The following is a 22,389-nucleotide window of genomic DNA, read 5'->3' as shown; positions in this document are numbered from 1 at the left end:
ACTTTCCTCCAATCAATTTAAAATTATGCCCCCTCATGATAGCCATTCCTGCCTTGGGAAAAAGTCTCTAGCTATCTATTCTATCCATGCCTCTCATTATTTTCTACACCTCTATCAAGTCATCTCTCATCCTTCTTCACTCTGATGAGACAAGCCCTAGCTCCCTCAACCTTTCTTCATAAGACATGCCCTCCAGTCCAGGTAGCATCCTGCTAAATCTCCTCTGCACCCTCTCGAAAGTTTCCACATCCTTCCTATAATGAGGCAACCGGAACTGAACATAATATACCAAGTGTGGTCTAAGCAAGGCTCTATAGAGCTGCAGCATAACTTCACGGCTTTTAAATTCAATCCCCCAGCTCATGAAAGCCACACACCACATGCCTTTTTAACAACCCTATCAACTTGGGTGGCAACTTTGAGGGATCTATGGACGTGGACTCCAAGATCCCTTTGTTCATCCATACTGCCAAGAATCCTGTCTTAACTCTGTAACTTGCAATCAAATTCGACCTTCCAAAATGAATCACTTCACACTTTTCCAGGTTGAACTCCATCTACCACTTCTCAGCTCAGCTCTGCATCCTATCAATGTCCTGTTGCAACCTACAACAGCCCTCCATACTATCCACAACTCCTCCAATCTTTGTGTCATCGCAAACTTACTAACCCATCCTTTCACTTCCTTATCCAAGTCATTTATAAAAGTCACAAAGGGCAGAGGTCCCAGAACAAATCTGACAGAACACCACTGGTCACCGAACTCCAGACTGAATACTTTCCATCTACTACTACCCTCTGTTTCTATGGGCCAGCCAATACTGTGTCCAGATAGCCAAATGTCCTTTTATCCCATGGCTCCTACTTTCTGAATGAGCCAACCATGGGGAACCTTATAAAACACCTTGCTAAAAAACCTCATATACCATATCCACTGCTCTACCCGTATCAATGTCTTTTGTCACATCCTCAAAGAATTCAATAAGGCTTGTGAGGCATGACGTACCCCTCACAAAGCCATGCTGACTATCTCTAATCAAGCTATGCTTTTCCAAACAATCATAAATTCCTCTATCAGAATCCTCTCTAATAATTTGCCCACCACCGACATAAGATGGACTGGTCTGTAATTCCCAGGGTTACCTCTATTCCCTTTCTTGAACAGGAGAAAAACACTTGCCACTCTCCAATCATCTGGTACTACGCCAATGGACAGTGTGGGCACAAACATGATTGCCAAAGGCACCGCAATCTCTTCCCTCACTTCCCATAATAACCTTGGGTAATATCCCATCTGGCCCAGGGAACTTATCTATCCTCATATTTTTCAAAACTCCCAGCAGATACTTTTTCTTAACATCAAACTTAATATCAGCCTGTTTCACATTATCCTCACAAACGAAAAGGTCTCAGTAGTGAAAACTGAAGCAAAATATTCATTAAGGGCCACCCTGACATCCTCCAACTCTAGGCACAAGTTCCCTCTGCTATCCCTGATTGGCCCTACCCTTACTCTGGCCATCGTCTTGTTCCTCACATAAGTGTAGAACGCCTTGGGGTTTTCCTTAATCACACCCACTAAGGCTTTTTCATGCCACCTTCTACCTTTCCTAAGTCCATTCTTCAGTTCCTTCCTGGCTACCTTGTAACCCTCTGGAGCCCTGTCTGATCCTTGCTTTCTCAACCTTAAGTAAGTTTTCTTCTTCCTCTTGACTAGATGTTCCCATCCTTTGTCATCCAGGGTTCCTTCACCCTACTATCCCTTCCTTGCCTCAGTGGAACAAACCTACCCAGCACTGGTAGCACCCCCTAAACAACCTTCATTTCTGTCAAGCATTTCCCTGAGAATATCTGTTCCCAATTCATGCTCCACAGTTCCTGACTAATAACATTGTAATTCCCCCTTCCCTACTTAAATACTTTCCCATACCGTCTGCTCCTATTCCTCTCCATGACTATAGTAAAGGTCAGCGAGTTGTGATCACTAACAGCGAAATGCTTTCCCATCAAAAGATCGGACACCTGACATGAATCGTTCCTAAGCACCAAATGCAATATGGCTTCCCCTTTAGTCAGCCTATCGACATATTGAGTGAGGAACCCTTCCTGGGCACACCTGACAAAATCTGCTTCATCCAAACTATTTGAACTATCCTCTGATCCGTAGCTCCAGTTCCCATCCCCCTGCCAAACAAGTTTAAATCCTCTCAAAGAGCCCTAGCAAACTCCCGCCCAGGATATTGGTATCCCTCCTTGAATTGTTTGGCTCCTTCAGTCATTTCAGAGTCAACCACATTGCAACAGAATCACCATAAACCAATTTAAGATCATTAGCCAGGCCTGCAGTGTGATGTGCATTTTAAAAGCTGCTTACAAAAGTATTCAAGACCCTGTTCTGTAATAAATTGGTTTATACATTATGCTTTTTGAAAATAAAAGGAATCATGGAGACAGCCAAGCTCTACTGGATTCCCATGGCAATGCCTTGCCTTATCAGGATCTAGTTGACTGACTATTAAGATTGACTGTTAAGTATCTTGATGCATCTTCATGTTATTTACAGCCCAATCATATAGACCCTCTTCTCATTCTTTATAAAATAGTGTTGCATTTTTCAAGTCTGTTTCGGGAATCCTAGTTCTGATCAGTGCAAGATGAAAAGTTTGAACTTCTTGGCTCCTCTTTGCAATATTTAAATCACCTTTTGGCCAGATCATGTTAAGATGGAAGATTTTCTCCCCAAAATGACAATAGTGAATTAGATGGTTCTTTTACAACAGCCAATCGTTGTTTCATTCTCAACTCCAGATTATATTAGATTCAAATTTTGCCAGCTACCATAGCAGGATTCAAATGTTCCCAGAATACTAGCTTGGATTACTGGCCCAATGATGATGCCACTATGCCACTGCCTCCTTATCCCTGATTGTTAATGCTATGCAATTCTATTCACTATCTCCATAAACATTAAGCCCTAAAATCACTAGAAGTTTTTTTTTAGCAGGCGGAATCAGCTGCCCTTAAATTTATTACTTTCCATCTGTTGAAATGACACTCAATCCCACTTTTCAGAAACTATGCCTCATAATATTGAGGCACTATTTATTTGGCCAAAAATGTCGCACAGAATAAATGTGTGTTAGTTTTGAAACATTGGTGTCTGCCATCATGTACTCCCAACTCAATTAGAGCATAAAATCCAATTTATAACCCTAGTCCCACAATTGGCCAGCCCTACCACCCTTTAAGAATTCTACGTCCCTCCAAGTCTGGCCTCTTGCACATCCCTTGTTTCCTTCCCTCTACCATTAGTAGTTTGTCTTCAGCTTCCTTCTTAACCCTCCTCGCATCTCCACCCATTACTTCCTTTAAGGTGCTCTTTAACTGGTCTCCTGTTTACCTGATCTTATATGTGGCAGGGGTGGGGGTGACCTCTTGTGTGATTACGCACTGTGAAGCACCTTGAGATGTTTTCCTATGTTAAAGAAAAGTTGTTATTGTTCTTCGTCTTCTACTAATTTTTATGCTTCTTTGCAATCACCTGTCAAAGCAGAATCCAAAGCCACACCCAATTATTGCAGGATAAGTCAGCGGTGAACAAAGCTATTGCTCCAACTATGACAGATCCTCTGAGGAATACAGTCTGCCTAAACACTTACAGCAACATACATTCAATTAAGATGTACTTGTATTTTATTCCTGATGAAGGGCTTATGCCCGAAACATCGATTCTTCTGTTCTTCAGATGCTGCTTGACCTGCTGTGCTTTTCCAGCAACACACTCTCGATTTTATGAGTCTAGTCCTATCTGCCAACCCTAGCAAACCTCGGCTCTATAATATGACACATCAGAGCACTTTAAACTGTGCCCATTGTCACCGCTTTGTGTGAAGACTAACGTATTATTGCACTAAGAAGGTATCTGTGATCTTTCTTCAAAAATCCAAGATCCATTCTAGGACTGGTGAGGTGTAATCTTCAGAATGGAATCTTCAGCATGGGCATATCTTTATTAATGATAGAAGGTATGAGACGTGGAAAGTGAATGCAGCCTCTGTATAAGAACTATCTGCCTAACTTGTATCGTAAACTTCTGTGTAGGAACCTGTAAAATATACTTCTATAACTGAGTTAGCAACCATCTAACATGTAAAGTACAAATCTACTTAAAAAAAATAAAAGCCATGTTTTTATTCATTTGTTGCCTCATGTTGTCAATCTTTTGACTATTAGTGTTACTTGTGGTCTTTGTGTGCAAGTTTTGGAAGAGATCTGATCTGATCTGATCTGAATGGCTAGTGTTTCCAAGGTGGCTCATGGACAATTAGCTCCTGAGAGAGCTCCTCGCTGTGTATATCTATCCTTTGTTGCATCTACTGCCATCTTTTGCCCTTCCTCCTCCCATCTCCCTCTTCCATTGTTTTAACTTCCATCATCTCAAGGTCCATGTTGGAGGCAAGAAAGAGCAGCAAAACTGATCTTCATATCCACAGAAATCCAGGAAAATGGAGTTTGAGAGAAGATCTAGATCTTTCCCAGAGCTTTCCCAAAGTAAGGATATCATTGAGCCAGAGGCTTGGTGTCACGGTTTCTTTCTAACACTCCCATGATGCATTATGTGAAATTCTCTCACATTCATGGCAGTATATAAAGCAAAGTCCCCTTTAGATCAATGCAGATGTTGGCAATACCACGGACTGCAGAGATAGCATGAACATCAGCCATGAATCCCAAACTCAAAACACTTGCAAAAATGCGCTTGTACTTATAACTAAAATTAACTTAGTATATTGCCTAATTGGAAACTAGCTGTCTGTTTTGTATTAAATTGGTCTGTGATTTGAACAATGTCAGAGAAGGAAACTGGCATTTTTTTTACACTGTGCTTTAACTGTTCTTCTTTCTGTGGAATGTGTGCTACTATTTGGAGAGCACAACACACTTGGAGTGAAAAAGCTTCCACAAGATAATGGGATCTTCCCCATGTTTAGAATTTGCCCCTATGCCTGACTTAGACTTCAAACATCCCAGCATTGCTCTGGAGTCACCAGGAATTAAAGATTAGCTTTTATTTTAGCATTAGAACTCTGAATTAAAGGGAGAAAAAAATCACAAGAAGATGAAAAAACATTAGGTAGAATCTTGTTCCCTCACCATTGAAGATTTGGTGGCTTGGGGGTAATTTAATTAGGCAAGAGGGTGGCAGGGATTGTTGGTACCACCATGACGATTAAACCCATGGCAGGAAGGCCTTGAGCAATCTTGTTCAAAGGTGTTGGGTGTCTGGTCAAGAGAACCAGTGGAACGAAGACAAGGATCACTGACTGCCCTAGCAGCCCTTGTTGCCAAATCCTAATCTATGACTCGAGAGTAAAATGAGGTTACCATTGATGGACATTTTGGTCAGCATCAACCAGTTGGGCCCAAAGGGCCTGTCTCTGGGCTGTCGGACTCTATGACTCTATGACTCTCTACTGTCCATTTAACCCAATCTCCACCCTCTTCCCCAGAGCGCACTCACACTCACACTCTCTCACACACACACAAACAGACTCACACCAATATGCACACACTCACATACACACACACACGGACACATACTCAGTCACACTCTGTCTCTCACACACATGCACATACACACACAATCATATTCTTACACACACACACACATACATACACACACCTTGCCAGCCCTATCCCACCAGCACTCATCTCTCGCCTGGGTCCCATCTCAATTCAAGGTCTCAGGTGGGCATCACGCCAGCAGCAGCCATCACCACAGCAGTGGCGCTGCTGCGCACAAGATGAACAACTAGCCTCTGGTTAGCAGCAGCTTTCAGTGGCTGAGATTCCTACCCTTGGGGGGTCCGCTGGAACGATGGAAATGAGTGGGAGCATTGCTTGACATTGGGGAGACATGAGGGCCACAGGAGTAAGTGGGGTCTTGAGGTGGCATGGGAGGTAGATTGGGAGGTAAGGGGGTGATAGGACATTAGTAAGGGTTGGAGGATCTGTCTGTTTTGAGACAAGATTCCACAAATTGGAGACAGGTTTTTTAACCCACTCCCCCACCTGGCAGCCTCTGTCGCAGCCGCCAGACATTTTCATGAATCATTTGGCATGACTGCAGACCACACAACCATCCACCCTCCTAGAAGCCAAATTGGGAATTTTGCCATCCCCCCTTACCCACCCTGAGGATGGACGTCCAGGCCTACATCACTGTTCCTTCAATGTCGCTGGTTCAAAATCCTAGCATTCCATTTCTCACAGTATTGGTGAGTTCAAGTAAGCAGCTGACCACCTCATTCCCAAGGACAATTAAACTGTGGGCTTAAAGTGCTGGTCAGCAATACCCACTTCCCATGAATTAATTTTTAAAAAGGACAGTGAATGTGAGAAGAATATGCTATAATAAAAATGGGGTATCATTACTGTCTGTGTGGAAAGAACTGGAAGGGCAATACTGAGAGGAATTCCTTCAGTTTGGAGAACAGACAGGCATTTGTGAACATGTGTCCAGGTTAGTATATTACCTCCTAATGCAAGGATCGAGGATATAACAGAACATCTTTGGAACATTCTCTAGAGTAAGGTATATAGCAGAAGGGAGCAGGTCAGGCAGCATCCAAGGAGCAGGAGAATCGACGTTTCGGGCATGAGCCCTTCATGAAGGGCTCATGCCCAAAACGTCGATTCTCCTGCTCCTTGGATGCTGCCTGACCTGCTGCGCTTTTCCAGCAACACATTTTCAGCTCTGAGCTCCAGCATCTGCAGCCCTCACTTTCTCCTATATTGCAGAAGGTCATGGTTCACATCATAGAATCCCTACAGGGTGGAAGCATGTCATTCAGCCCATCGGGTCCACACTGACTCTGCAAAGAGCATCCCATCCAAACCCACCCTCCCAATCCCAGCAACCCCACATTTTCCATGGCTAACCCACCTAACCTACACATCCCTGGATACGATGCACAGTTTAGCATGGCCAATCCACCCTAACCTGCACATTTTGGACCAGAGCACCCGGAGGATTTGGTGTTGTGTGATGAGAAAAGGCTTAGCAATCACTATGCAGTAAATGAGCTTTTGGGAAATAGCAACCACAATATGATAGCATTTTATATAAAGTTCAAAAGCAACATATTTCATTCTGAAACTAAGGTCATAGAGTACAGTACGGAAACACACCCTTCAGTACAACTCATCCATGATGAATATATATCCTAAATGAATCTAGTCCCATTTCTTCAATCTGAGCAAAGGAACCTATGAAGTTGTGTTGAGAAAATTATCTCAGATAGATTAGGAAACTGCTGTAAAAAAATTGATGATAGACAAGCAATGGCTAATATTTAAACAAACACTACAAGGCCTACAACTGATTGTAATTCCTCTACAGCACAAACACCCAATGGGAAAGGTGAATCAGTGAAAGAAGTTAAAGATTGCATACAATCAAGTAAGTGGCTTCTAAGAAACAGTACTAAACCTGAGCCCTGGATTATAACCGAGCAAAGGTGCACCAGGAAACTAGTATGGAAAGGGAAAAGAGAATATGAATGTGAACTAGGAAGAATGTAAAACACTTCTCTCAAAATGTGAAGGGATAAAGATGAGCAAGGATAATTTGATTTGATTTAATTTATCATGTTGTCTTACATGCTTATAGGCAGGTCGTACTATACGAGTGCATCAGGGTAACAGAACAGAACGGAGGATACAATGTTACAGCTGCCAAGAAGGTGCAGACAGAGACCAACACTAACTTTAAAGAAGTCCATTCATAAGTCTGATAACAGTGGGGAAGAAGCTGTTCTTGAATCTGTTCATACATGTACACCAACTTTTATATCTTTTGTCCAATGGAAGAGGATGAAAGAGTGTATAACCAGGATGCAAGGGGTCTTTGGTTATGCTGGTTGCTATCCCAAGTCAGCAGGAAGTATAGATGGAGTCAATGAATGGGGCTGTGTTCACAACTCTCTGTAGTTTCTTTTGGTCTTAGGAAGAATAGTTGCCATACCATGCTGAGATGCATCTAGATAGGACACTTTCTATGGCGCATCTATCAAAATTTGTAAGAATCTTTATGGACATGCTGAATTTCCTTCACCTCCTGAGGAAGTAGAGATATTGTTGTGCTTTCTTGATTGTAGTGTCAACATGGGAGGACCAGGACAGACAAGTAGTAAATGTCACTTCCAGGAACTTGACGGTCTCCACTTCACCTCATGCAGACAGGGGCATGCCCTCCACTCCACAACTGTGGGCCCATTACATGTGGAGACAGGAGAAGCTATGAACAACAGGCAAATGGCAGGGAGTTAATTTACCTCCAAAGAATTAGGTAACCAAGGGATCTGTGTAATCGAACAGTGAAAATAAATTATTACTATTACAGAGGTAGCACTTGGAAAATTATTTGAACAAAGGGTAAATTTCCTGGACTTCATCCCAGACTGTTGAAAGGAAATAGCAATAGAGATAATGGATGCTTTTGTAGTTAGCTTCCATAACTCTATAGATTTTTGTAAGGTTCCTGATAACTGGAAAGTAGCAGGATTGAAGAGGAGACATTGAGGCTGAGTAGTAAACTGCAGACTTGTTAACTTGACTCCCATAAAAGGAAAATGTTAAGCTATGATAAAAGATGCTATAACTGAACATTTGGAAAATAATGGGAAAATTGGGCATAGTCAACATGGATCTGTGAAATAAAAATAATGCTTGACAAAATGGAAGTGAAAATGATTGGGAAGAGTAGGTTTTCAAAGGGATCATGATGTCCTTATTCACGAGTTTGTAAAACTAACGTGCAGTTTTACCAAGATATTAGAAAGGCATTCATACATTATGTTGGCATTAATTTCAAGGGGATTTGAGTAAAGATGCCTTGCTGTAGTTGTATAGAGCCTTGATGAAACTGCATTTGAAGTAATGTGTACAGTTTTGTCTCTTGGTCCAAGGACAGATATACTAATCACAGAAGGAGTTTAACGGATTATTACCTGAGGTGATAGGATTGTTTTATTAAGAGAGATTGAGGAAACTTGGTCTGTATTCTCTGCTATTTTGAAGAATGAAAGGTGAACTCGCTGAAACTTACAAAATTCTTAAAGGGCAAGATAGGGGGATGGGAACCTAAATTCAGCAGGGGGGTGCGAACCTAAATTCAGCAGGGGGGTGGGAACCTAAATTGTAGTTCCGCTGTCCAGGAGGTTGAGAGTAGTGAGGTTAGAGATAAGGTTTCAAGGTCACAAGAGTGCATTGGCAAGCAGGAAGGTGGTTTGAAGTGTGTCTACTTCAACGCCAGGAGCATCCGGAATAAGGTGGGTGAACTTGCAACATGGGTTAGGAACTGGGACTTCGATGTTGTGGCCATTTTGGAAACATGGGTAGAGCAGGGACAGGAATGGATGTTGCAGGTTCCGGGATGTAGATGTTTAAGTAAGAACAGAGAAGATGGTAAAAGAGGTGGAGATGTGGTATTGTTCGTCAAGGATAGTATTACAGTGGCAGAAAGGACGTTTGAGGACTCGTCTACTGAGGTAGCATAGGCTAAGGTTAGAAACAGGAAAGGTGAGGTCACCCCCTGTTGGGAGTTTTCTATAGGCCTCTGAATAGTTCCAGAGATGTAGAGGAAAGGATTGCAAAGATTATTCTGGATAGGAGAGAGGGGAACAGGGAGTTGTTATGGGGAACTTTAATTTTCCAAATATTGACTGGAAATACTATGTTTGAGTACTTTAGACGGGTTAGTTTTTGTCCAATGTGTGCAGGATGTAGACACAATATGTAGACAGGCCAACAAGGGGCGAGGTCACATTGGATTTGGTTTATTTGGAAGTAGGAGTGAAGGAGCAGCACTCCGAAAGCTAATGCTTCCAAATAAACCTGTTGGATGATAACCTGGTGTTGTGTGATTTTTAACTTTGTCCACCCCAGTCCAACACTGGCTCCTCCACATCATAAAATAAATTAAACACTAAGTTCTTTCACACTCTTTAAAACTAGTAGCCAGGTAACTTGTTACCTGATGAAGGAGCAGTGCTCTGAAAGCTAGTACCTACAAATAAACCTGTTGGACTATAACCTGGTGTTGTGTGATTTTTAATTTATTTTAGTTTTAATATCAATTGTAAATCAGCATCGTTAGAGTATTAGTACAACTACAACAGACAGATTTCCTACCTAATTTTATATTTTGAAAAATTGACTCAGAAATTGAATTGCATACATGTGTGTGATTTTCAGTCCACTAAAAGTTATGTGGTTGACTCTTTAAAGGCTCCACTCTAATGGTTCCTAGGATCAGAAATTCCAAGTCTCTATCATTGCACAAAGCCAGTGTTAAAATTCCCCATGGCCTTCATTGACTTTACACATCAATTATAGACCAACACTTCGACCCATTGATTCAACTCTCCAACTGTGCAGAATCACAGAATTGAAGGAGGCCATTCATACCATCATATCTGCACTAGCCCTCCAATGAGCAATTCACTTCGAGCCATCCTTCTGCTTTCTTCCTTTAACCTACATGTTGTTCCTTTTCAAATAACAGACCAACTTGTTTGAAGCTCTACCACATTGTTAGACATTGCATTCCAGACTCCAACTCCTTGCTGCATGAGAAAGCTTTTTCTGATATAGGTTTTGCTCCTCTTGACAGTTACATTAAATCTGTGCCCCTTTACTCTTAATTCTTAGTGGGGGCAGTTTCTCCCAATCTACTCTGCCCAAGCCCCTCATGATTTTGAATAACTCCACCAGATCTCTTCTCAGCCTTCTCTTCAAGAAAATAAAATCCTAACTTCTCCAATCTATCTTCACAACTGCAGTTGCCCATGCCGGGAAAAATTCTGGCAAATTATCACTTCTCCAATCTCTCCAATATCTTCCTAAAGTGTAGTGCCCCGACAGACAATATTTCAGCTGAGGACGAACCAGTGTTATATACATATTCAACATAATCTTCTTGCTCTTGTACTCTATGCCCTATTAATAACATCCAACACATAGTATGTTTTATTATCCTGAACCTGACCTGATGCCTTTAATGACCAGGTCTAGTTTCCCTGTTATAGAAAAGCCATTATTAAGGTGGAGAGGGTTCAGAAGAAATTAAACAGGATGTTGTCAGAAATGGAGGATTTGAGTTATAAGGAGAAGCTGAATAGGCTGGGACATTTTTTCACTGGAGTGTAAGACCTTGAGGGGTGGTTTATAAAATCATGAAGATTATAGAAAAGGTGAATGGCAGGTGTCTTTTCCTTAAGGTAGGGGGTTTCAAGACTAGGGGCATATTTTTAAGGCAAGAGGAGAAAGATTTAAAAAAGACATGAGGGACAACATTTTTTTACACAGAGAGTGGTTCGTGTATGCAATGAACCTCTAGAGGAAGTGGTGGATATACAGTTACAACTTTGAAAAGACATTTAGATAAATGCATGAAAAATAACTATTTGGAAGGATATAGGCCAAGTGCAGGCAGGTGGGACTAGTTTGGATTGGGATTATGGTCAGCATGGACTGTTTGGACCAAAGGGCCTCTTTACATGCTGTATCATTCTATGACCTATACAATCTAATTTAAACAAATTCAGCTATTTAATAACACCTACCTACAACCAAACATGTCCACCCCATCTCTACACTCCTGCTGTCGCTTTTTCCAAAATAGAAATGCCGTGTAAACCATTTCCAGATAACAGTTACAGCAGTGGATGAGCTCAGTGCTATGGACACCCTGCTTAACATTAATGCTATGATCTTGGAGTCAGCAATTTCTTAGCTTTTAATGCAATTACACTGGAGACCTTATGATCAGAATGTTTCCAGATTCGATCAGCGTGGGGTGAGTAGAGCTCAGGCAGAGCAGTTAGGAGAGGGATATGATCCAGATGTGCGTCCCATCACCAGCAGGCATTCTGTCAAAAATTGTGAGTATTGTGCAATCATCAGTTAAAATCAGGACTCAGCTTTACTGTCATATTATTCTGTTTCAAACAGGCTGTCTGCACTGACAGCTTCAACACATGCATGGGACAGAAGGGGGTCCTGCAATTCATGTGGCCCTGGCCCAGCTTGAGGCAATTTAGGAGAATAAAAGGGGACGCACAAAGGGGAAGGAAAACAGAAAGTACTTTTACCAAAAGTAAATTCTACTCTGTCTTCTATTTTGAAGCTGCCCCTACATGGGATCATCAAATATATCAGGGACAAGCTAATATGCTTACAGTACATTAAGAATTTGAAAGATCAGCAGTTTAATATTCAATGTGATCACTTTTGTCCAGTATATTAGTTTGCAATCAGCATTTCTGCCTTGGTCCCTTTCCACGGACCAAGAGAGTTCAAGTAATGTCAAAATTGCTGAAGGTCACAGCTATGCTTAATCAAAGTTTTACTAGCAAAGGATCCAGTTCATTGCACTAAATTTAACTTCTCGCTATAGATGGGCAGCAATGAGACCAACTGAAGGTGGGACAGGAGGCTTTAAATGTACAGGAACCCTGGTCGGAATGCACACAAGCCTTCCCAGTACAGCTGACACAGCAGGTATGTTTCAGGAGAGAAACTTTTCGCCAGTCATGTATGAATGTGTGCTATTTATTATTCATTGCAATTGAAACACAAATTACTCATCTGTTTCAAAGTGCCTGTTACGGCATTATTAACAAGGTCCATGTTTCTATTTACAATTGAAAACTTAATTGATTGATCTGAAAATAAAAATAAGGTCTCACATCTTGTGCTGTTTCCAAAGTTCCGGGCTCAAAGCCTGACCTCTGTCTCTGAACTCGGCTGGGTTTTAAAAGCTTCTGAATGCTCTAGGTGGTTGTCCATGAAACGGCAGTGGCAACAACCATGAATATCTACCAGGCTGAGCTTAGCCTTTCACATCAGAGGAAGGCGCGACTAGCTTGCTCATTTGACCTCGCTAGAGGAAGCATCAATCAATGAGGAATTAATGACTCTCGTCCAGACAATAATATACATTCTCCCGGTGCTTCTTGCCAAAGTTAGCTCAATTTGTACCTTCCTTTGTCACCAAAGCTCAGTCATTGCAGATGGAGGCACTAAAGGAGGAATGCAGGTATCGTAAATCATAGTTAATTTGCAGAGACATAAAAAACCATTGCACCTGAGCTCTTGTTTTCAAGCAAAAAGAGTAGAACTTTTCTGTTGCTGATCTAAGAAAAGTCCAGCAATTCACAAGGAGGGTGGCCTGCAAGGGAAAGGGTTAAAATACCTGCAGGATCCAGATTTACAGAATGACTTAAATCTCTAATAAACCCATGGAGGGGACCTAAAGAGAAACAGCCACAGGGGACTACATGGGGATCCTGTAGCACCTGTTCCAAACACTTTTCATTACATGCAATGTATCGGTGTTACCAAAGCAGGATCCGGGGGAGGGCACGGATTCAGTTTCAGACAGTATGCTTTCAAAACTTTTTCAGATGTTCTCGTATTTTGACACTTCAGTAAGTAGTAGTTAGTCAGGAGATTCTCTACTTTGTGGTCCGCTCTGCCTTCTACTGGTGGGGCAGTTGTCAGCAGATAATCCCTGTTTGATTTCAAGCTTTTCAATTAATTCATTCAATTGTTTACATCTCACATGATTGAGAAAAGTTTGAAAACAGACATTCTACATCATAAAACACTAAGTCATTTTATATTTCAGATACATTTCACACATAAATGTTTGATTGGGTGCCTGTGTGAAATATGCAGTAAATACAACTGTTCATAAATAAACTGAAATGAAGTATTTTATATTATGACACTAATGAATAAGTGTTTTATTCAAGTGCATCAGATAAATACATTTATACTAAAATGCATTAAGCATATGGCACTGAATTACCATTCAAATTATCCTTCATATTTCTATTGCTAACAGCTAATGTAACAACTAGACCCCAGGTGAGGTTACTGAATTTGTTGTGGATTCAGACAGAGATATTAACCATCTGGACCAAGGAACTGAGAGCATTGTTTCCAAGTTTGCAGGTAACACAAATAAAGGGGGAGGGACAGTAGTGTCTCCTTGCAAGGTGAAGGATGCTGTGAAACTTGAGAGGGTTCAGAAAAGATTTACAAGAATGTTGCAGGGTTGGAGGGTTTGAGCTATAAGGAGAGGCTGAATAGGCTGGAGCTATTTTCCCTGGAGCATTGGAGGCTGAGGGGTGACCTTATGGAGGTTTGTGGAATAATTAGGAGCATAGATAACAGTTCAAGGTCTTTTCTCCAGGTTAAGGGAGTCCAAAACTAGAGGGCATAGGTTTAAGGTGAAAGGAGAAAGGGGGAAAGATTTAAAAGGAACCTAAGGGGCAACTTTTTCATGCAGGGGATCGAGCATGTATGGAATGAACTGCAAGAGGAAGTGATGGAGGCTGGTACAACTACAACATTTAAAAGGCATCTGGATGGGTATATGGATAGAAAGGGTGGGAGTGGGACTAGATTAACTTAGGATATCTGGTCAGCATGGATGAGTTGGACCAGAGGGTCTGTTTCCGTACTGTACATCTCTATGATTCTATTAGGGGGGAGGCTGCAGAAGGACTTGGACAGGCTAGGACAGTGGGCAAAGAAGTTGCAGATGGAGGACAATGTGGGAAAGTGTGAGGTTATGCATTTTGGTCAGAAGAATAGAGGCACAGACTATTTTCCAGATGGGAAAGGCTTCGGGAATTTGAAGCATGAAGTGTCCTATGAGTTCTAGTTCAGGATCCTCTTAAGGTTGACATGTAGGTTCAGTTGACCATTAGGAAGGCAAATGCAATGTTAACATTCATTTCATGAAGGCAAGTCCTTCATTCGAGGCTCATTCTTGTAAAACCTCCTCAGAACCCCCTCCAAAGCCAGCACGTTCTTCCCTAGGTACAAGGACCAAAACTGCACACAATATTTCAAATGTGGTCTAACCAGAGTCTTACACAGCCTCAGCATTACATCTCTGCTCTTGTATTCGAGCCTTCTAGCTCCTTTGACCAGATTGCTAATGTATAACATGAATAGTTGTGACCCCAACAATGACTCCTGTGGAACTCCACTCGTCACCAGCTGGCATCCTGAAAAAGACCCCTTTATCTCCACTCTCCGCCTTGTGCCAGTCAGCCAATCCTCTATCCATGCTCAAACACTGCCACTAAAACCTTGGGTCTTATCTTATTTAACAGCCTCCTGTCCATCACTTTTTCAAAGACCTTATAGAAATCCAAATAGATCATATCTACTGGTCTCCTTTGTCTAGCTTGTTCATTACCCCATCAAAGAATTCTAACAGACTTGTCATGCATGACGTCCCTTTGACGAAGCTATGCTGACTCTGCCCTGTCTTACCATGTATTCCCAAGTACTCCGAAATCTAATCCTTAATGATGGATACTTAAATCTGACCAATGACCAAGGTTAGGCTAACGGGCCTACAGTTTCTGCCTTCTGCCTCCTTCCCTTCTTAAACAGGAGTGTTACCTTCGCCAGTTCCCAGCTCAGACCCTCCCTGTTTTCAGTGATTCCTGAAAGATCACACCAATGTCTCCACAATCTCCTCAGCTATCTCCTTCAGTACTCAGAGGTATAGTCCATCCTTTCCAGGTGACTTATCGATCTTCTGACTTTTCAGCTTCCCCAGCACCTTCTCCTAAATGATGGCCACTACACTCACCTCTATCCCTGACTGTCTTGATGTTGTTGGTGTTTTCCACTGTGAAAACTGATGCAAAGTACCTATTCAGTTCCTCTGTCATTTCTTTGTTCACCATTATTCCTCATTTTCCAGCTGTCAACTCTTGCTTCTCTCTCAACTTCTTTATATCTAAAAAAATCTCTTGCAATCTTCATTTGTCTTACTAGTTAGCTTACTCTCATATTTCATCTTCTCCTCCTTTATTGTTTTTTAAGTTATCCTCCAGTGTTTTTTAAAGGCTTCTCAATCCTCTTGCTTCCCACTAATCATCATCACATTGTATATTTTTCCTGATTATCATTGTCATTCACGGTTGCCTCATCCTCCCGTTAATATATTTCTTCTTCCTTGATGAATTTCTGCTGTGTTTCCTGAATGACCCACAGACACCGCTGTCAATGTTGCTTCACCATCCTCCCTGCTTGGCTCCCCTTCCAATAAATTCTGGCCAGCTCCTCTCTCATACATTTGTAGTTACCTTTACTCAAATGTTATGTTGTTATATGTGATTCTATCTTCTCCCTCTCAAACTGCATGTTGAATTCTTTCACATTATGGTCACTGCCCCCGAGGGTTTCCTTCACTTTAAGTTCCCTAGTCAAGTCTGCCTCAGTGCACATCATCAGGCCTGTTCACTTGTTGGGTCTACTGCAAACTGCTCCAAAAAAAACTAGAGACAAATTCCTTTTCTTGGGATCCTCTACCAATCTGATTTTCCCAATCCACCTGCATGTTGAAGAGCCCCGTCATTATTGTAGTAGCGCCTTTCCTACGAGACTTTTCTATCTCCTGATTTATTTTCTTCACCACATCCTGACTACTGCTAGTACAAAACTCCCATCAGGATCTATTTTCCTTTGTGGTCCTTCAACTCTACCCACACAGATTCTACACCTTCCAATTCTATGTCATTTCTTGCTGTTGATTTAATTTCATTTCATACTAAGAAGGCAACCCTGTCCCCTCTGCCCACCTGCCTGTACTTTCAATAGGATGTATATTCTTGGATGTTTAATTCCCAACCTTGGTCCCTTGCAGCCACATCTCTGTGATACCAAAATCAGCCCTGCCAATTTCAATGTGTGCTACAAGCGCACGTACCTTGTCTCATATACTACGTGCATTTAAGTACAACACCCTCAGTCCTGCATTTACTCCCCCACTTTTCGTAGTTGTCCCCTCATCTGTCATGCCTGAGATTAGATTCCTGTCCCTTTCCACAGTCTCTGTCTGATTATTTGTTCTGGAAACTTCAATAACCTCTGCTAAGCTCATCCAATTTTTACCTTTTCCAGAATCTTCCATGCAACTGAACCCACCCTCCAACTATTTAGTTTAAAGCCCTATCCACACCCTTAGTTATGTAGTTCGCCAGGACTCTGATCCCAGCATTGATTCAGATGGAGCCCATCCCATCGGAATAGCTCCCTCCTTCCCCAGTATTGATGCCAATGTCCCATAAATTCATGCCGGTTGCTTCCACGCTAATCTTTAAGCCACATCTTTACCTCTTTAACCTTGTTGATTGTGTGCCAATTAGCTCAGAGCTCTGGAGTTTATTACCTTGTCGGTGCTGCTTTTCCAATTAGCCCCTGGCTGCTGATATTCCCTCAGCAGAACCTCTTTCCTTTATCTACCAATATCGCTGGTTCCTGCATGGACCACGAGAACTGGATCCACCCCTCCCACTCAAGTTCCTCTGAAGCCCAGATAAGATATCCTGATCCTGGACACCAGGCGGGCAACACAGCCTTCGGGACTCTCGATCCTGGCCACAGGGAACAGTGTCTATCCCCCTGATTATATTATCCCCAATTACAACTATGTATCTTCGCCCCCCTTGAAAGGCTTCCTGTGCCAAGGTGCTATGGTCAGTTTGTTCATCCTCCCCACTCTGGTCCACAGGGAGCAAGAATCTCAAATCCGTTAGATAATCTCAGCACTACCTCGTGGATCCTTCTACCTGCCTCATTCATAGGAGAAAGTGAGGTTAAAATCAATCTGGTCCTCACCTTCCACCCCACCAACCTCCAGATACATCATATCATCCTCTGCCACTTCTGCCACTTACAAACAGACCCCACCATCACAGATATATTTCCTTCCCCACCCCTGTCTGCGTTTCAGAGAGACCATTCCCTCTGTGATGCCCTTGTCAAATCCACGCCACCCACCAGCCCACACCCCACACCCAACACTTTCCCTGCCAACACAAGAAGTGCAAAACCTGCGCCCACACCTCCCCCTTCACCTCCATCAAAGGGGGGCCCAAAGGATCCTTCTACATCCAACAGATATTTACCTGTACTTCCACACACATCGTCTACTGTATACGTGGAAGAATATCTCTGAGACATGTGCACCAACCAAATTCACTCCCCTGTAGCTGAACACTTCAACTCCCCCACCCACTACACCAAGGACATGCAGGTCCTGGGCCTCCTCATCGCCAATCTCTAACCACCCAACACCTGAAGGAAGAACGCCTCATCTTCTGCCTTGGGATCCTGCAACCACGTGGTATCTCACCAGTTTCCTAATTTCCCCTTCCCCCAACTTATTCCAATCCCAAGCCTCCAACTCGGCACTGCCCTCTTCACCTGTCCATCTTCCTTCCCAACTATCCACTCCAGCCTCCTCTCCAACCTATCACCTTTCTCTCCCCCCACCGCCTTTCATCTACCTATCACATTCCCAGCTACCTTCCCCCAGACCTACCCAGCTCCCATTTATCTCTCAGACCCTCGGCCCACAAGCCTCTTTCCTGATGAAGGGCTTGTGCCTGAAATGTCGATTCTCCTGCTCCTCGGACGCTGCCTGACCTGCTGTGCTTTCTCGGCCCCTGACTTAACTCCGCCTCACACTCTCCTATCCATAACCACTGACCGAATTCGAGACAGTTAATCTAAAGGGTGTGACTGCTTCCTGAAACACAGAGTCCAGGTAACTCTCCACCTCCCTGATGTGTCACAGGGTTCAAAACTCAGATTCTAGCTCATCAAATCTGAGCCAGAGTTCCTCAAACTCTTGCCAGAAATGTTGTCACTATGAACCACAATGCAGTTACCAGCTCCCACATACAGATGTAACACATCTCCTGGCCCTGCACCTCTCATTTAATTACTTAGTTATAATTTGAGTTTTTAAAAATTCTTACTAGTCTTTTAATTTATAGCCTGTAAATACTTACCCTATTTACCTTTAATCTGACAGTAATAGACAGTCAAACTAGTAACTATCACCAACCAATGAATTTATGGTTTATCTTTGATGTCACTCCTTTGTGCTGAGCCCCAATCCTAAATTTCAATTTATTCTATTAAAAATAAATCTTATAGCTCTGAGCCAACAATAGGAAGCAAAAAACCCTTCTTCCCTTCTGCACAGATTTCCCACATTGCTTCCAAATTCTTTGCGCTCTATGCTCACTGAGACCGTGTGTCACTCCGGATGTGATCTCTCTTTCTTGACCATGCTCAGCTTACAGTGGATACTCCCAGATCAATCAAATGCATTTTGATGGATTTTAAGTTGGTAGATATCAGTTGGGAGGCAAATAGGAATGTTGCTATTGGCCACCATACTCTAAAATTAGATTAGATTAGATTAGATTACTTACAGTATGGAAACAGGCCCTTCGGCCCAACAAGTCCACACCGCCCCGCCGAAGCGTAACCACCCATACCCCTACATTTACCCCTTACCTAACACTATGGACAATTTAGCATGGCCAATTCACCTGACCTGCACATCTTTGGAGTGTGGGAGGAAACCGGAGCACCCGGAGGAAACCCACGCACACACGGGGAGAACGTGCAAACTCCACACAGTCAATCGCCTGAGGCGGGAATTGAACCCGGGTCTCTGGCGCTGTGAGGCAGCAGTGCTAACCACTGTGCCACCGTGCCGCCCACGAATTAAGGAGAAGAGATAACTGGCCAGATTCTCTCCTTCTTTGTTTCTGAATATCATGACCCATGAAATTAGCCCCAGTGTGTCTTCCTAAGAAAATTGAGATGTACATATTCTGTTGGTAAAGTACAACTAACAGTTGTTAACTTGAGACTCCATCCACTTTGTCAAGTGGCCTTAATGGAACAGTTCGAGGAGAAGTGGTAAGGTATTTCAGAAACATAACCAATGTTCCTCCCTCATTCACCAAGTTATTCCAGTGACATAACCAATGTTCCTCCCTCATTCACCAAGTTATTCCAGTGATATAGCCAATGTTCCTCCCTCATTCACCAAGTTATTCCAGTGACATAGCCAATGTTCCTCCCTGAATCACCAACACCAAAATAGCTTATCTGCTTATTCCCTGTTTCAAGAACTTTGCAATGCACAAATTGGATGTTGCCATTTCCTACATACCAACAATGAGTGCACTCTAAGTTTGTTGGTTCTGAAGAGCTTTGAAAAGGCAGAGAAAATGAAAGGCACACGACTAAATGCAAGCCTTACTTTCTTACTTTATTAACAATGCACCACAGTTGACCAGGATCTTCAACTCTTGCCTTATTGCTCAATTATGAAATGGGAATCATTGCAACAAATGGAAGGAAAATAGATTGATCACATTTTATAAAATATGGAATGGACTGAAGGGAAGTTACAGATAAAAAGTGAGCACAAGATTGCCATAGACAAGCTACAAAAACTAATTGTTTCCAAGACAGGGAATATCAAGCTCTCTTCCTGAAGACAATCCAACAAGGAACAAACTGCCAAAGGAAATAGTCACAGCCATATCACTTGAAATTTTCAGGACCAATCTCTTGATTATTTCTACATATAAACTTCTTGTTGCCACGGCTACTGTAAAAGCAGATCATGCCTGGTTTAACTATCATTAACCATGCAAATGTTGAATATGGATGTTAGTCTATGTTACAGACATGGTCAAAATAGGAGTCTGGGTGGGGTAGTGAAAGGGTTAAAATTACCAGCGATTTTATTGGGTTCCGCCTCTCCATTCTCTTTTTGTTTAACCAGTGATAGGGAGAATGATACTTAGGGTTGACCATCAATTTGACAGCATGATTATCTCTCATTTAATATTTGCAAAATGTCATATGTCTAATCACCCTACCACCCTCTTACAAGCTTAGCTAACTCGTCACTTATTGTCAAGCACTACACCAGATATCAGTTCCCCGAGTTAGATACAGGAGAGCAGCCAGCACCTCTGGGACAGAACTGTTGTATTAAACAGGATTTTATGAAGATAAAAGTAAATGTGCCAACTCAGGACTCACATTGTGGAAACTGCTGTCAAAACGCCCACAGGTCAAAGATAAGGCTGCAATGTTTTAACCCCTGTCTCCTCTCTGTGCTATCTAGAGATGGGACTCTTTATAGGAACCATAGAATTAACTCTTAGGATTTATAAGAAGGCAGTTTGTGACCAAAAAAAAGTTTTATGTTTCAAATATTATGGTCTTACTTCAAAATCAAATTTAAAATCAAATCTATATTAGTTCACCTGACCTATGGACTAATCTATTTCACAAATACTTGTAACTTTGTTAAAATAGTACTATATCATATCTTATTTTGAGAGTACCTGCAGATGCTGAAGCAGTCCATGTCCAGATGCAGCAAAATCTGGACAATATCCAGATTTGGGCTGAAAAGTGTCAAGTAACATTCACACCACACAAATACATGCAATGATCATCTCCAACAAGAAAGAATCTTGCCATCGGTGCTTGACATTCAATGGCATTACCATCGCTCACTATCATATCCTGAGGGTTACCATGTCCAGAAACTGAACTGGACTTATATAAATATAGGGATATAAGATCAGGTCAGAAACTGGGAATACTGCAGCGATTAACTCACCTCCCTATTCTGTAATGCCTGTTCACCATCCATCAATAGTGTGCTGGAATATTTCCCACTTGCATGGATGAGTGCAACTCCAGCAACACTCAGATAGCATAACACCATCCAGGACATCTCAGCTGCTTGGCTGGTAACAAGTACACAAACATCCATCCCCTCCACCTCCAATGCTCAGTCAGTGTGTACTATCTACAAGATGCACATTAGGAATTCACCAAGTATTAGATAGCACCATTAGATAGCACCTTCAAAACTCACAAATAGGGCCTTCTAGAAGGACAAGGGCAGCAGATACATGGGAACGCCATCACCCACAAGCTCCCCTCCAAGTTACTCACCATACTGACTTGGACATATATCGCCTTCCCTTCAATGTCACTAGTTCACAATTCTGGAGCTCCCTCACTAAGGAAGGGAAGCCTTGTGTATTTACCTACAGCATATGGGCAGTACTGGTTCAAGAAGACAGCTCACCATCACCCTCTGAAGGGCAGCTAGGAATGAGCACTAAATGCTGGTTCTGGCAATGAATCCTGCATCCCATGAGTGAATTAAAATGAAATCGCAATCTGTGTATAATTCAGTTCTCCATTCTGCTTCTCTTGTACATACATTTTTAACAATAAAATGAGCAAAGATAGATTAACATACTCATTAATATATTATAATCTATATATAACAAATTAAAAATTAAAACACGCTTTCTGTTACTCAAGGCAAGTTTGGACAGATTCAATTCAACTCTTAAATCACAGACATAAATAGCAAAAGAAAAACATTTTGTTGAACATTGTCAACGTGGTATATAATGGCAGTGTATGTTATCAATATCTGATAAT

The 22,389-nt window shown here is 42.1% G+C and overlaps 1 protein-coding gene across 5 annotated transcripts in view; it reads left to right on the top strand.

Moving 5' to 3' along the window:
• cunh10orf71 (chromosome unknown C10orf71 homolog) overlaps positions 1-22,389 on the top strand; it is a 98,591-nt gene that overhangs the window by 70,167 nt on the left and 6,035 nt on the right. For 4 of the 5 annotated variants that reach the window (XM_087982424.1, XM_043678837.2, XM_043678836.2 and 1 more), the window contains one exon: positions 12,461-12,564. The exons of the other annotated variant lie outside the window; for it this stretch is intronic. The gene's annotated coding sequence lies outside the window, so the exon portion shown is untranslated. The remainder of the gene's footprint in view (positions 1-12,460; positions 12,565-22,389) is intronic. 5 annotated transcript variants of the gene reach the window in all.

This window comes from Chiloscyllium plagiosum, unplaced genomic scaffold, assembly GCF_037043375.1.
Source record: "Chiloscyllium plagiosum isolate Xiang-an unplaced genomic scaffold, Cpla_swu_hap1 HiC_scaffold_43, whole genome shotgun sequence".
NCBI lineage: Eukaryota > Metazoa > Chordata > Chondrichthyes > Orectolobiformes > Hemiscylliidae > Chiloscyllium > Chiloscyllium plagiosum.
This window is presented reverse-complemented; position numbering and strand designations above follow the sequence as displayed.